This window comes from Hyla sarda, chromosome 1 (genome assembly GCF_029499605.1).
Source record: "Hyla sarda isolate aHylSar1 chromosome 1, aHylSar1.hap1, whole genome shotgun sequence".
NCBI lineage: Eukaryota > Metazoa > Chordata > Amphibia > Anura > Hylidae > Hyla > Hyla sarda.
In genome coordinates, this window is record NC_079189.1 from 288,930,574 (window position 1) to 288,943,743 (window position 13,170).

Consider the following 13,170-nt stretch of genomic DNA (forward strand, 5'->3'; position numbering starts at 1 on the left):
CAGCGAGGAAGAAGACATTTCGGGACATGATCCTAAACTCAGAGAAAGAAGACTTTTCTCCCAGAAGACCAGATTCTCTTCCTCCAGCTGAAAATGAAAGATCTGATACAGAGAAATTCTTGTTCAATAAGAACAGCCATGTCAGTCCTGCAATCAATGACATCCTGTACACCCGCAGTACCTTGGGCTCAAAGCCATTTGAGACCCCTTCAAACCCTAATCTTGAAAGTGTGGGACAGATCCCAACTGTCTCTAGAGAAGAGATTACAGATTCCACATCAGGTAAAAGCCTCATTAACATGGTGGCTGAAGAAAAAGAAGCTCTCTCTTACCATTACGGTGACAACAGATGGAAGTCTTTGGGGTTGGGGTGCATGTTGAACACCTTCATCTTCAAGGTTCGTGGTCCCAGAAAACTCAATGTCACTCCTCTAACTTTTGGGAATTAAAGGCTGTTTTAATGGCATTAAAGCTTCAGAACATCTCTTAAAAGACCATCATGTGCAGGTATATTCGGACAATATAACCACAGTGGCCTTTCTGAACCATCAAGGGGGAACAAGACATTCTCCTCTAAGATATCTCTCCTCAAAAATCTTCATATGGGCAGAAAAAAATGTTCGTTCCCTTACAGCTGTACACCTGAGGGGTGTAGAGAATCAGGAAGCAGACTTCCTAAGCCGGAACCAAGTGGATCCAGGGGAATGGGAATTAAATTCCCACATTTTTCAGTCACTGGTGAGGGTTTGGGGAGATCCAGATATAGATCTTTTTGCCAGCAAGAAAAAGTCCAGAACTACTTCTCTCTCAATCCGAGAGAGAAACCTCTTGCAGTAGATGCTCTTTAACAAGATTTGGATTTCTCTCTTGCTTATGGATTTCCTCCTCTGCCTCTCATTCTGAAAGCGCTCCAAAAGATTAAATTGGAGAAAGTTTGTGTCATCTTCATAGTCCCCTGGTGGCCCAAGAGAGGTTTGTTCAGTCTCCTAAATCTTCTCTCTGTAACAGATCCGATCTGGCTTCCTCAAGTCAAGAATCTTCTGACACAGGGACCTCTATAGGGACAAGGTTGATCCAGAGATTTATTCTGACTGCCATATTTGGAGTTGGGAAGGAATTTTTACCTCTAGTATGAGGTCCCATAGAGCACACGCGCGCCAGAGCTCTAAAATTTAAGGGGCCAGTACGCCCGTAATCATGTCATGCACCTGTCTCCACGCTATAAGTTCCTGCACATCCCCCTCTTCCCTGCTGGATCTTCAGTGCCCCTAGCCTGAGATTAAGCGTTCCATATTGCCTTATCCGTGTATCCAGACCTTCCCGCTACATTATTTGACTTCACGTTTGCCGCCTTCCTTGACCTGCTACGTTTGACTATGCTACTGCCTCATCCTTCGGTGCCTCACCTTGCCCAGCTACCTGTGTGATCGAGCCGTGTCGGGGGTAGCGACCTGGGTGTCGCCTGCCACAGCAAGCCCATCCTGCCTTGCAGCGGGCTCTGGTGAAGACCAGCGGCACCTTAGACTCCGCTCCCCGATACGATCCAAGTCATCAGCCACACAGGTAGAGGATCCACATCCAGCTCCGTAACAATATTGATTTATGTAACCAGGTAAAAACCTAGTAGTTGGCAACATTTTTTATAAAGACTATGGACCTTTTTATTGCATTAATTAAATTAAACCCTGTTTACAAATGGTGTTAATTGAATATTTCAGACATTTTGTCTTTTGCATTTGGTATGGCTTAAAATACAATACCAGTTGCTGAAAGCCAAGTCTGCTTTCCTGAATATTAGGAGAATCTGACATATCTTACTATAAAATGTTGGTTGTAAAGCTGTCTTCCATACAGAATGGCATCTAGCAGATTGTATTCTGTTTAGGCTGCAGAAGACAAGTGGTCCAAAGTTTTTGTGTGATAATATGTAATTAATAAAAAAAATGGATAGCTTTTAAAGCTTACACGTTCAATTTTCATGACTACATGCACGAAAAGTATACATTTAAAATTCTCATCTTCTGACCGCTATAACTTTTTTATTTTTGCGCGAACACGGCAGTATGAGGGCTCATTTTTTGCGCTGAAGTTTTTAGCGATACCATTTTTCTATTGATCGGATTTTATGATTGCTTTTTATTCATTTTTTCATTATATAAAAAGTGACCAAAAATATTTTGAACTTTGGAATTTCTTTGCGCGTACACCATTGACCGTGCAGTTTAATTAATGATATATTTTTATAATTCGGACCTTTCCACACCCGGCAATACCGGTTTATTTTTATTTACACTGTTTTGTTTTTTTTTAAATGGGAAAAGGGGGGTCATTCAAACTTTTATTAGGGAAGGGGTTAAATGATCTTTATTAACTTTTTTTCACTTTTTTTTTAAGTGTATATATTGATCAATGGTTTCTCATAGAAAACCATTGATCGATGATTCTGCCGCTTGACTGTTCATGCATGGATCTCAGGCACTGAGCAGTCATTCGGCGATCAGCGACGCAGTAGGCAGGTTAAGACCCTCCTTGGGTCTGCCAGCTGTTCGGGGCGCCGCAATTTCACCGCGGCGATCCCAAACAGCCCACTGAGCTAACCGGCAGTACTTTACTTTAGACGCGGCGATCAACTTTGAACGCCACGTCTAAAGGGTTAATAGCATGCGGCACCGTGATCAGTGCCGCGCAGTATTAGCCAAGGGTCCCGTGGCCGGGCCCGACCCGCTATGACGCTCCGTGACCCCACATTATAGAAAGGGAGCGGACTCAGAGCGTACAGGTACGCCCTGACTCCTTAAGTGGTTAAATAAAGCTATTAAAGGGGTACTCCAGTGGGAAAAAAATTTTTTTAAATTAACGTGCCAGAAAGTTGTACAGGTTTGTAAATTACTTCTATTTAAAAATCGCAATCCTTCCAGTACTTGTAATGCTCCATAGGAAGTTCTTTTCTTTTTGAATTTCTTTTCTGTCTGACCACAGTACTCTCTGCTGGAGCATACAGCAGATGATAAGTACTAGAAGGATTAAGATTTTTATATAGAAGTAATTTAGAAATCTGTTTAACTTTCTGGCACCAGTTGATTTAAAAAAAATTGTCTTATACCGGAGTACCCCAGAACGCTACGTAAAATTTCAAGCCAAGACAGACCCATGCTTGGTTTAATGTTTGTGCAATTTGCACATGCAGACTTCAACTCTCATTTATTGGTGCCTACCCTTAGGAAAAAACTAATGTCCAATCTTGGACAGAGGTGCCTTGTTAAAACATAGCTTTTACTAGAAATAATTAAAATAGATGAAAAACAACAAATTATATCAGATGGCTGGATAGATGAGTTTTACTTGGGGATGAGTTTATTTGAGGGTGATTTAATCTGCCCATTGATGTATCAATATGCGACTGTATACCTTGTTGATATGATGATGGGCCCCTCCCTCCAAGTTTATCATTTCTTGGTTATTGCTCCAATATCTTTATGCTAGATTCTATATCCCCTGATGAAGTGCGGGGAATAGCAACTTACATTGATTCCCCGCATGGAAACGCGTTGGGAATAGGGACTTAGTAGAGTGTGTTTATGACTAGCGAGCACTGTCTTTAAATAGTCAGTGGAGTATGGTGTACTCTATAAAATCAATACTCCACTGTGATGACAAGTAGGAGCATATTTATCATATACCATCTGTGTGAACACACGGCTATATTAACTGCTACATAACAGATAGTAATTTTGGTTTTCTACCACTTTTGTGCACTATTATTTGTTGTTTTTCATCTATTTTAATTATTTCTAGTAAAAGCTATGTTTTAACAAGGCACCTCTGTCCAAGATTGGACATTCGTTTTTTCCTATTATCTATTGCCGAGAGGTTTAGTGTTTATTAGGGGCACATGTATGGCCTGAGACTTCTTACATACATTTAATTATTGCCTACCCTTAGCTTTGTAGTTCAATAATACAGAACCCTCTTCTATTAATGCATAGTCCAGTTTTGTAGTTTACATGAACAAACTCCATTCAGAGTGGCCACAAGCTCACAGCAGCCAATCATAGCTCAGCTATCATATTCTGGTAAAATAAAAGCTGAGCTGTAATTGGTTGTTATGGACTAAATCAGACAGTTTTGGTTAGAAGCAGATTGATAAATCTGGGCCAGTGTGTTCTGGCAATTTGGTTCACATTAACTGTTCTGTGACAGGGGAAAAGATGATTTAGCCTTTTATCCCTATGAGCAGCATTGAGCACCCATGACCATGTTGCCGGTTCACTAGTTGTCCTTCCATTGGCCACTTTTGGTATTAACTTTTTGTATTGATGGTGTTAACCAATGCATACTGGAAACATCACTAGGGTGCTGATTAGACTTATTATTAGTCACCTGCAACTCACCTTTATTTTTGTGTTGCCACATTTGAAAACCCCATAGTTCTTTCAATATACCATTACGAGAGCTTGAATTTTGCAGGTTACATGTTAAAGGGGAACTCTGGTGGAAAACAATTATTATTTTTTTTTTAATCAACTGGTGCCAGAAAGTTAAACAGACTTGTAAATTACTTCTATTAAAAAAACGTACCCTTCCAGTACTTATTAGCAGCTGTATGCTACAGAGGAAATTCTTTTCTTTTTGAATTTCTTTTTTTGTCTTGTCCACAGTGCTCTCTGCTGATACCTGATGCCCCTATCAGGAACTGTCCAGAACAGGATAAAATCCTCATAGCAAACCTATGCTGTCCTGGATAGTTCCTGACATTGACAGAGGTATCAGCAGAGAGCACTGTGGACAACACAAAAAAGAAATTCAAAAAGAAAAGAATTTCCTCTGTAGCACACAGCTGCTAATAAGTACTGAAAGGATTGAGATTTTAAAATAGAAGTAATTTACAAATCTGTTTACCTTTCTGGCACCAGTTTATTTAAAAATAAAGTTTTTCACTGGAGTTACCCCTTTAACTGGTTTTGGAGGGGTTATGTAAAAAATACAGAGTTATGCTGTTTTCTAATGTTACATTGCAGTATGGTTTAAAACATGGTAGGTTCCTCTAAAATAGGTAGCAGGTAGGTGATCCAAGTAGACAGACAAGCTCCCCACAGGGTCGGTAGGTATCTTCTCCCATTAAGTTGGAAAACCCGTTGATTAGATAGGTAGGTAGTCAGCACCTTTAGGTGGAAAAGTCCCCCATTAGGTATTTAGTTTTCCATTAGGTGTCCCCTGCAACCTATACGAGTAGAGTAGTAGTGAAGGAGCCAATGGCTCTTTGCACCATCACAGTTTTAAACTGCATGTGTGTCCTAAGGACATACAAATGCTATGTGCACAATTCAATGCTGAAAAATGTTTTACTTGAGTCCCAAAATACTGGATGCAAACTAACATGTGGAGCATGTTAGTCCAGGGATTCAGGTCAATTGTCCTGGATCCCCACTGCTAGCAGCTGCTGGGCTGATCCAAATGAAAGAGTCCATCCCTTTGCATACACCCCTTCATGTTACACTTTTAATACTATAACCCTCTATCTCAGTCAACAGAGGTTATTAAATATTGTTATAATGACAAAAAAACTGAAATTCTGAAACAGTATGCTCTGGACAAATGAGGGGAAAAAAGAGTAATGGGCCTTGATACCAACCGAAATTCATAGTGGTGGAAATGTTATGATTAAGGACTGGGCAGCTCACCATAATGTGATAAACTCCACTTAGATTTTTTCATTGTACCAAAGAATCCTCAGGACCTTCTGTCAGAAGATTGAAGCACACCCTAAAACAGACTTTAAAACATGACACTGACACTAAACATAATCCAGGAAATAGATGGAAAAAGGGTCCATAAGGCTCAACAAAAAAGAGTGATGTGAAAGGTTGTATCTGTTAAAGGGAATAGTATCAGGTATTATACCAAGGGCTATAGTTTTTTCACATCTGTCATTTTTAGAAAAAAAAAATTAAGTTTTGCCAATTCATCACTTCAGCTGTCATGACTCCATTTGGATCCAGCAGAAATTTTTGGTTTTCTGGAGTTTGGCTAAAACATTATGCATTGCTGTGACAACACTCAGGCCAATCACATCTGGTCTCAGCCTCCACGCCCTTCTCCGGTGAATATAAATTCCCAGCCAGCTTGTCATTTCTGGTTGTGTTTGAATCTGTTGTACTAGCTCTTATACTGCTCCTAGGTTGACATATTCTGTGTATTCTGACCTTGGCTTGTGACTCTTTTAATCTCTGCTTAGTGATTTGGTACCTTTGCTGCTATGTCTGTTTGGAGCTAGCTTGTTAGACTACTCTCTATCTGTTTGTCTGTTTATCCCCCTGTGTTTTGTATCATGTTCTATGCCTGTTAACCCTTTGTGTCCTGATCAGCTTCACTGACTTGTATACATAGCTCTCTGTTAGATGTTTTGGACATCTAAATCCCTATACTTACTGAGAACAGGGACTGCCATCAAGTTGAGGATCCAATTCTTATGGCAGATACTCAATTAGGCAGAGAAAGTGGCTGTGGGTGAGCTAAAGGCTGCAAATATCCCTGCCTTACGTGACATCATCTTTATATTCTGTTGGAAAGATGATCAAATATTAATGTCCATAAATATCTTAACCCCTTAAGGACGCAGGGCGTATCCATATGTCCCCGTTTCCGAGTCCTTAAGGACTCAGGGCATATGGGTACGCCCTGCGTTCTTCCGGCCCCTGCCGCATGCCGGGCAGGGACCGGGACACCTGCTGATATCGTTCAGCAGACATCCCGGCATATCGCTCAGGGGGGTCCTGAGGCTCCCCCATATCGGCGATCACCGCAAATCGTGCGTCAATTCAGACCTGCGATTTGCGGGTCAATCGGGTCTCTGGTGACCCGGTGACCAGGGTCAATCTGGTCTCTGGTGACCCGGTGACCAGGAAAAACAGGGTGAATGGGGCTGTCAGAGACAGCCCCATTCACCCTTACTCAGCAGGAGTGAGGTGGTACGGGTGCCGCTTTACGATCACGTGATTGATCGGTTGGAATGACCGATCAATCACGGACCTGCTGAGCGGTGATCGGGACGGGGAGATCGGCGCCGGCGGGGGTCTCCTACCTTGCCCTGGTCTGGCGGGGGTCCCTCAGGATCGGTGGCGGTGACAGGAGCAGCAGGATCGGTCCCGGTGGCAGGATACAGCAGGAGGTGAGGCCTGTTCACCTCCTGCTGTCGCTTAGCAACAACCCTCGGCATGCAAAGCCAAAGGGCATGCCGGGAGTTGTAGTTTTGCAACAGTTGGAGTTCCAACTACAACTCCAAATTTTGGGGGGTATTTTTTCCAATAAACCCTTGTAAAAATGTAAAATTTGGGGGAAAACCAGCATTTTAGTGAAAAAAAAAAATACATTCATTTACACATCCGATTTTTTTTATCCAAACTTTTATTTATCAGATTTCAATAAAAACAAAAACAGCACAATAAGGAAAATAAGAACAAGGAACAGCAAGGGTAGGGGAGGCGAGGGGGGGGGGGAGGGGGCGGAGGAATGCAAAAGAAAATAATAAGGATATGGGGAAAGACAATAGGACATAAGGACATAAGGTACACCAAAATACACAACAGTATATTGCACAACAAAGAGTGAGGGATGATAACAGGTATGCACCACAAGTTAAAAAAGGACATTTGGTGAGGCATAGATAAAAATCGTAAGGAAGATCTGTGCAGTTGACGCCGCCTTAAGGCATTACTGTACCCTCAGGGTCTCGGGAGTTCCTCCAATAGTCCCATCTTATAAGGAATTGTAGCTCACGTCCAGTACGATTGGCTATAAGGTTTTCCATGGAGCAAGAGTATTCCACCCTTGCCCTCACTTCAGGAACACCTGGAACCTCCCTGGATTTCCAGAGAGCTGCTATGGAAGTCCGTGCAGCAGAAAAAATATGAAAAAGAATGGTTTGGGAGTCCGCAGGTAAATCCTTCAAGTTGAGTGCAAGTAATGCCATGCCTGGATCTTTCACGGGGGGATGGGGTAAGATTGTGGAGAGAAATGCGTATATGGAATCCCAGAAAGAGGCAATCAAAGGACAGGTCCACCACACATGTAAAAACGAGCCTACTTGATCACCACACCTCCAGCATGTAGGGTTAACAGTATTGTAAATATGGGACAGACGTTCGGGGGTATAATACCACCGGTATAACATTTTACGGGCAGATTCTAGGTGAGTGCTACATTTAGAAAGGTGTAGTGGTATATTATAGATATCATGCCACTGCTCTGCATTAATAGAGATACCCAGATCCCGCTCCCAGGCAGCTTGAAATGAGAATGACTCCGGTGCCAAGGAGGACTGCAACGCTTTATAGGAGATCGATATTCCGCCCTTGGCACCAGAGTGTCGGAGGAAAAAGGCATCATACGGTCTAGGCGTTAACTCAGAAGGCCACTCATGGTATGAAATGAAATGACGTAGCTGCAAAAATTTAAAAAAGTCCCCAGCTGGTATGTCGTACTTGGACCTAATGGACTCAAACGTGCCTAGGGAACCCAGGGGAGAGACATCTCCCAAACATGTAACCCCACTATCGATCCAATTTGAGAAGGAAGTATGCGGGAGGAGAAGAGATAAAACAGAGAACGGAGTAGACTGGAAGGAGACAAGAGATAGCAGCTTAGAGGACAGAGTGAAGAGCCACATATGCAGAGAAGCGGAGACTGTGGGACTAAGGGTGTCCACGGTCTTACGTGTAATCGCCACTGACCACAAGAGGCATCGAAGAGAGGGCACACCCACAATGTCTCTCTCCATAGCCATCCAACGAGCATCTGAATCCCCCCTCCACCACTGCTGCAAGTAGACCAAATGAGCCGCTCTATAATAGTTAAGCAGATCTGGGCATCCCAAGCCCCCCATATGTGTAGGTAGAAATAGTAATCTAGCTGAAACTCTCGCCCTAGACCCCTGCCAGATGAACCTCATTAGAAGGGATTGAAGTCTCTTAATAGAGGAGAGGGGGAACCTGACAGGTAAAGTGCGAAATAGATAAAGGATAGAAGGCAAGAGGAACATCTTGGCCACAGCAATGCGGCCGCACCAGGAGAGAGGAAAGCGAGAGTATGCTTTAGTGTCTCGGGCCAGCTGTGTGGAAAGGGAGGAGAGGTTAGAGGAGACCAAGTCAGAAGGAGAGGGAGTGAGAAAGATACCCAGATAGGTAATACCAGTAGAGGCCCAGTTAAAAGAAAACCGTTGGGAGAGGGACAGAATAGAAGTTGCACTTAGCTGAAGAGGGAGAACAGTCGATTTCGATACATTAAGCTTGTACATGCTAGCAGCACTAAAGTCGGCTATGAGGGACATTACATGGGGTAAAGAAGAGGAAGGGTGAGTCAGTGCGATCAGGACGTCATCGGCGAAGAGACTTATTTTGTGGGTATCAGACCCCACCTCAACACCCGGGATTAAAGGATGGCATCGGACATGTTCGGCAAATGGTTCCATCACAAGGGTGAATAAAACAGGAGAGAGGGGACACCCCTGTCGGGTGCCGTTAGTGATGGTAAACGGGGAGGACAGGGCGCCCGACGTAAAAACCCTCGCGGATGGCGATGAATAGAGGGCCATGAGTGCCGCAATAGCAGGACAGGGGAAGCCAAATTTGGACAGTACAGCTCTCAAATATCCCCAGTGGACCCGGTCGAACGCCTTCTCCGCGTCCAAAGAAAGGAGCAGAGAGGGCGCCCGACCCCGGTGCGCAGCTGCCAAGATGTTCAGTACCCTCCTAGTGCCATCCGAGGCCTGTCGTCCCTTCACAAAGCCGACTTGGTCAGCATGCACCAGAGACGGAAGAATGTTAGCTATGCGCATCGCCCATAATTTGGAGTATAATTTAAGATCCGCATTAAGGAGCGAGATTGGACGAAAATTGGCAGGTTCAGTGGGAGACTTTCCGGGTTTAGGGAGTGTCACTATTGTGGCGTCTAACATTTCTGACGGGATCGATCCCGTAGAAGCTATAAAGTTAAAGACAGTGGTGAGGTGGGGGGCAATAATTGGGCCATGCGTTTTGTAAAGTTCGTTAATCAGTCCATCAGGGCCCGGAGCCTTGGCACCCTTCAACGTCCCGATCGCACCAAGCACTTCCTGAGTAGTGAAGGGGAGAGACAAAGCGGACAGATCAGAATCAGAGAGGGAGGGCAAGGAGATTGAGTCCAGAAAAGAATTGATAGAAGTAGGGGTAGGAAGGCAGTGGGGTTCAGAAGTTTAAAGATTGTACAGCGTAGCGTAATAAGAAGCAAAGGCATCAGAGATGCTCTGAGGGTCAAACACCCTGGTGCCCGTAGGCAATTGTAGATAGGCTATACGGCTTTTTGCCTCTTGTACCTTAACCTGTCTAGCGAGGACCCTGCCTGGTTTGTTGGCACACCAATATGAATTAAGTTTAAGGCGGCGCAGCGCCAAATCATATTTGTATAAATCTAACTTGTGTAGTTTACCAGTCAGGACTGATATACGTGCAGTAAGGTCAGGAGTAGAAGCTAACTTATTTTTCCTATGTAGATCTGCAAGCTCCAATTGTATAGACAATCGCTTCTCCCTTGTCTGACGTCTGTGGTGGGCCGCTTGGCTCAAAAGAGACCCTCTAATTGTGGCTTTGAATGCGCACCACATCGTGGCGGCATTGGACACCGACCCAGTATTAGTAGCAAAAAAAGATGAAACCTCCTCGGCTAGGCGGGGTTTGTATGTGGGGTGAGAAATGACATATGGGCTAGCACGCCACAAGGAGGCACGCGGGGAGGAGAACGTCTCCTGTAGAGTAATTGAGATAGGGGCGTGGTCGGACCAGGATATAGCGTGAATATGCGATTTGGAGATTGAGTTGAGAAGCGGACGACTAATGAGGAAAAAATCTATTCTGGTATAGACCAAATGGGGATGTGAGAAATAAGTAAAGTCCCGGCTACTAGGATGCTGTATCCGCCATATATCAAATAAACCTTCACGGGACAGGGTATTAAAAATGGGAGTGGGTTCAGAATGAGGGACAAGGGAAGTGGAGTCCATTGACGGCCAAAGGGCAGCATTAAAGTCGCCCACCACAATCAGACGAGACGCAGGGTTGGAGCTTGCAATTCTGTTCAATACGTGCCGAACAAAAGCATGTTGTTTTCTATTGGGAGCGTACACGACCACAAGGGTGTGCGGCACTAAATTAAGGGAACAACGGACAATAAGATATCTGCCACCGCTATCCGCCGCCACCTCCACGTCAGAAACAGCAATAGTATTTTTAATGGCCAGGGCTACCCCCCTTTTCTTCTGCGCCGCATGGGCGAAATAAATGTGCGGGAAGCGCTTATTATGCAACCTCACGGAATCCAATTCCGACAGGTGCGTCTCCTGGAGGCACAGTATGTTGGCACCCAGCCTATTCGACTCTGCCCAAAGTAATGAACGTTTAAAGGGCGAGTTCAGACCTCTAACATTGAGGGAAACAATTTGAATGACCATTACAGAGGTGGGGAGGTGGACCGCGGCGGCAGCTGATTAACCGTCAATAGCACAGTGATGCAAACATAGTAACAGTCAGAGAACTCATACATCATTTGCAGTGCAGGTGGACCTAATGGAAAACACATACAGAGATAAATAACAATATGGTAGAACTGGGGAAAAATAAAAAAAGAACAGGTAATAGTAGATAACCATAGTGACCCCTGAAGAGGGCCAACATCGGGGAGGCATGGAGAGAGAAACAAAACCATACCTAGTGAAACATGTGCCTATCCGGCATTCAATATGACATCCTCATAGAAATTAACATAACTTCACTTGGTTTTACGTTTACCATAATGGACCACCGACCAGTCATCTGAGACCTTCTGTAAAGGGAGATTGGGACCGGGAGAGCCCCTCTCGGTCGGCTCAGGGGGAGAAAGATTCCAGGCACGGCAGCACTCAAGAAGCGCCTCTGGGGTGGATACCACATGCTTAGAACCACCATAGGTAACGATGATCTTCGTGGGGAAACCCCATTTGTAGGGTACACCATGATCCCGGAGAAGGGAAGTGCCTGCCGCGTATTCCCGGCGCTTCGCTAAGGTGGCGGCGGACAGATCCGCAAAAACAGCCAGCCTGGAAAATCTATCCGGCAGGTTGATAGGAGCACGGGCAGCCAGCATCAGGCGTTCCTTAACGTGGAAAAAATGCACCCTCATGATAACATCCCTGGGGGAGGTTGCAGGAATCGACTTCGGCTTGGGGAGGCGATGAACCCTGTCCAGGAGTAAGTCCTGTGCTGAGGCAGATGGGAGGAGGGCAGCAAAAAAGTCAGTTACAAAGCCAGTAAGATCTTCAGCTTTAACCTCTTCAGGGATCCCCCTTATACGGAGGTTATTCCTGCGGGAACGATCCTCCATGTCAGCTAGCTTGGCTTTTAGGGCCGTCACCTCATCCTCCAGGGCAGTAACACTGTCCACCACTAAGTTGTGTGCAGAAGTCAGCTCACCCATCTTGTTCTCCACATGAGCAGTTCGGGTCCCGAGCGCCTGGAGTTCTTGGTGAATGCTGTTCACTGCCGAGCGTATCTCGCTGCGTATGGTGGCTGAGAGGTCAGCAGCAACCGCCAACAAGGCCGCCTCCGTCAGGGCTGGAGAGGTACTCCCGGGGGCCAGCCCGCTTCGAGCCCTAGAGTGCGGTGAAGGAGCGGCCGTGGCCAGCGTTGAGGAGGCCGGAGATATCAGTGGAGATAAGGCCGACGGTCCGGAGCCGCTCGACAGCTGAGGAGACTGATCACCCGGTGAAGCAGACCCGCTGGAAGCAGGAGAGTTAGGGTGGCTGCTAGCTTCAAGCGCCCCAGCAGCAGGCAGGCCGCCGGCGCCATCTTGGAGGTCCGCTGCCGGAAAGAACTGAGTGAGTTTTAACGGGCTTTTCTTGCTTTTTTTCGCCCGAGGCATCTCTCATCAGTCTCTGGAACAGATAGCCACGCAGGTGCAAGAGGTGTATGCAGGATGTAGCCGGTTTGTGCCGCTATAGAGCCGGAGACAGACGGAGCTCACTTATCTAGCGTCCTCCGCCATTCGCGTCCAGGCCACGCCCCCTACACATCCGATTTTAACGAAAAGTCATCAAACACCTGTGGGTGTTAAGGCTCAGCGGACCACTTGTTACATTCCTTTGGGGGTGTAGTTTCCAAAATAGTA